This window comes from Anabrus simplex, chromosome 14, assembly GCF_040414725.1.
Source record: "Anabrus simplex isolate iqAnaSimp1 chromosome 14, ASM4041472v1, whole genome shotgun sequence".
Lineage (NCBI taxonomy): Eukaryota > Metazoa > Arthropoda > Insecta > Orthoptera > Tettigoniidae > Anabrus > Anabrus simplex.
This window is the reverse complement of record NC_090278.1, coordinates 26,521,219-26,525,144: the sequence shown is the minus strand read 5'-3', so window position 1 is coordinate 26,525,144 and position 3,926 is coordinate 26,521,219.

The window sequence follows — 3,926 nt, the reverse complement described above, 5'->3', positions numbered from 1 at the left end:
TGCATCAGTTTCGAAGAAACCTGCGTTATCTTCCTTTTTCGGTGAGAAAGATGTTGATCCAAACTATGATATTTCCTATTTTAGATTACGGCGCTGTAATTTACAGCGATATCTCAGAGAAATATAATACCAAACTCCAGCAAGTTTAGAATGCATGTGTGCGTTTCGTCTTTAATATTCGTAAATACTGTCATGTAACATCTTACTAAAAAGCCTCAGAGTGGCTGAAACTCAGTGATAGACGATCATACTCAGCTGCTTGCTTAGTGCTGAGAATTTTAAAATGTAATGCTCCGTCATATTTGACCGAGTTCTTTGTTCAGATGGTCGGGACAACAGGTTTACAGCCTTCAGATTCCACAGCATCGTACGCTAAAGTGCAGTGAGTCGTTCATTGCCACTGCCTCTCAATTATATAATGCCCTTAAACTATATGAAATACAGCAGAGTAGTGCCGGAACTCACAAAAAATGTCTTAAATATTGCTAGCTTTCCACTTATTAAGCAAAGTAAGTGAATTTTTCTACAAATTAATTAAATAGTGCGAAATGTCATTATGTCCTAGATATATTTTAGATGTTCAGTTTTATTCTTTGTCGTGCTGACCACATGACACCTCGTAATCTGCAGGCCTTCGGGCTGAGCAGCGGTCGCTTGGTAGGCCATGGCCCTTCGGGGCTGTTGTGCCATGGGGTTTGGTTTAGCTTAATTCTTAATTCATCTTCGGCGTTAAAATGTATCTTAGCCGACTAGTTGGCTGAATGGTCAGCGTACTGGCCTTCGATTCAGAGGGTCCCGGGTTCTATTCCCGGCCGGGTCGGGGATTTTAATCGCTTCTGATTAATTTTTCTGGCTCGAGAACTGGGTGTATGTGTCCGTTCCAACACTCTCCTCATCATATTCAGACAACATACCACACTACCAACCACCACAGAAATACGCAATAGTGATTACGTCAGTCCATATCGGGTTGGCGTCAGAAAGGGGATCCGGCCGTAAACAGGACCAAATCCATATGTGCGACGCAATTCGTACCCGCGACCCTACAGGTGTGAGAAAAATCGGTAGCAAAAGAAGAAGAATAAAATATATCTTAGGTTTCTCTTATGTCTTCTCTTCCTTGTTAGTATAGTCTGTACCGAGCTCGATAGCTACAGTCGCTTAAGTGCGGCCAGTATCCAGTAATCGGGAGATAGTAGGTTCGAGCCCCACTGTCGGCAGCCCTGAATATGGTTTTCCGTGGTTTCCCATTTTCACACCAGGCAAATGCCGGGGCTGTACCTTAATTAAGGCCACGGCCGCTTCCTTCCACTTCCTAGGCCTTTCCTATCCCATCGTCCGCCATAAGACATATCTGTGTCGGTGCGACGTAAAGCAAATAGAAAAAAAAGTATAGTCTGTGTTTCTAAAACGGTAACAGTAATATTATAATCTCCTAGATGTTTAGTTTTTAATCTTATTTTTATGCTCTTTTACGTATTCTTTTTAATTAGATTTTGTTGTATTAATTGATACATTTAAGTTAAAGTGTTAGTTAGTTACAGCCAAAGGGACCTCTGGTCCAACTTGTAATTAACTTTAAATACATATATTTCTATTTCCGTTTCCCCACCTCTACCTGCTTCCCGCCGCTCGCTCCTGTCTACGCAGTGCTCAAATGAGCAAACTCTGACACCCCAAAACAGGTGCTAAATATACGACTGGGCACCTAACTTTGATACCGCTGAATAAAGCATTCCTACTGAAGTCGTCGTACCAAATCTCAATCAGATGAATGACTTAGAACAGATGGAAATCATAGAGGCGAACTGTTGCTGAAATAATACAGAGCAGTGCACCTCTCACAAAGATACAGTAAGAGATATTACTGGAAGCATATTCTTCCCCTGGCTGGATCTTACAGCTACGCTTTAAGGTAGATGAGGCCAGTTTTTCGTTTCTCGGTCGCAATGTTTCGTCTAATTCTACTCAACCCGCAATCTGTTTAAATAGCTGCCTTTATTTCCTTTCTTAACCATCTTCGAAGGAAATTCGCAGGTTTCGTTATACGCTTTTCTATTTATAGCAGTGGAGGTTCGTGAGATTTTACTCTGGCAGGGCTGTGCCGCCATCTCTTCCCGCTCCCAGTCGGTGCAATTTTCACTGGCCAGCATCACGATATTTATAGATGAATAATAATAATAATAATAATAATAATAATAATAATAATAATAATAATAATAATAATAATAATAATAATAATAATAATAATAATGACCCGATTATTATTAAGCTTATGGAATTTACAGAATGGACAAGTATATACAATATTATACAAAAGAAAAACCTGCAAAGAATACATGGTAAGTAGGGAACAATTACACATGGATATCTAAATTGTTTATCCACTGCACTAGGGATTCTGAGACATCAGCAAAGTCTTTCCGGTCTCCACCATAAGCACGCAGAGGGCATTCGTCCATTATATGATTTTATGGTCTGGACTAAAGCACCACAATCACACGTTGAAGAGTCCCCGAAGCCCCACTGGTGAAGGGAGAATGCAGATCTTCCACAATTAGTGCGAACCTGTTTTAGTGATGCCCACGTTCTTCTTGGCAAACTGAAACCAGCTGGGGCGTGGTTTGGCCACTCCGGAGCTGTACGAAACCATTGCTCTTTCCATTCCTCTTTTAAATTGAAACCAGCATCCATTAGATTCTTAGCTGTTTTCATTGGTGGCTTACGGGATTTCAGCCTTTGTCTCCAGAGATCTGCAACATCTCTGTGGATAGGTAGAGTTGGATTGGACATGATCTTATCATATTCTTGAACAAGGGCTCTTGAACGTCGCAGGCTTGGTGGAGCAATGTGGGACAGGACTGGCAGCCAGTGCGTTGCAGTACCAGAGATGATACGCATGGTGGTGTTAAGTTGTACATCGACTTTCTTCACGTGGCAACTGTTAAGCCATACTGAAGAGCAGTATTCAGCTGCAGAATACACAAGGCCAAGCCCAGTGCGTCGTAATGTGTCCGCTGAAGCACCCCATGAAGTTCCGCACAATTTAAACAGAATATTATTACGTGATCTCAACTTAGATCCGAGGTTTTCAAGATGCTTTCTATAAGATAGGGTTCGATCAAGCGTTACCCCGAGGTACTTTGGGTTAGGATTGTGCTTTAGCACTGAGCCATTGAAGCATATTTGGAGTTTTGTATTAGCCAACTTGTTGTGGAGATGGAAATCCGCTGCACTACAACACTAAATATTTAATTAACTACACTACAATGGCATTTATACACACATGTAAACAAGCTCACAGCTACTGCAATCACAACTGCACTATTTCACTGATCACAATCACAAGCGGCAATAATGACATTCACAAAAACAAATAAACAGCGCATGCTGGAATTTCTCTCGTCTTGCCCAAATCTCAAAGCATAAAGATCAACCTACAAATAGCGCCGTCTCCTTATGGTTACATTTTGAATCTTTATTAAAGCTTCTTTATAGAACTCAATTGTTTAATCAATCAATCAATCAATCAATCAATCAATCAATCAATCAATCAATCAATCAATCAATCAATCAATCAATCAATCAATCAATCAATCAATCAATCAATCAATCAATCAATCAATCAATCAATCAATCAATCAATCAATCAATCAATCAATCAATCAATCAATCAATCAATCAATCAATCAATCAATCAATCAATCAATCAATCAATCAATCAATCAATCAATCAATCAATCAATCAATCAATCAATCAATCAATCAATCAATCAATCAATCAATCAATCAATCAATCAATCAATCAATCAATCAATCAATCAATCAATCAATCAATCAATCAATCAATCAATCAATCAATCAATCAATCAATCAATCAATCAATCAATCAATCAATCAATCAATCAATCAATCAATCAATCAAT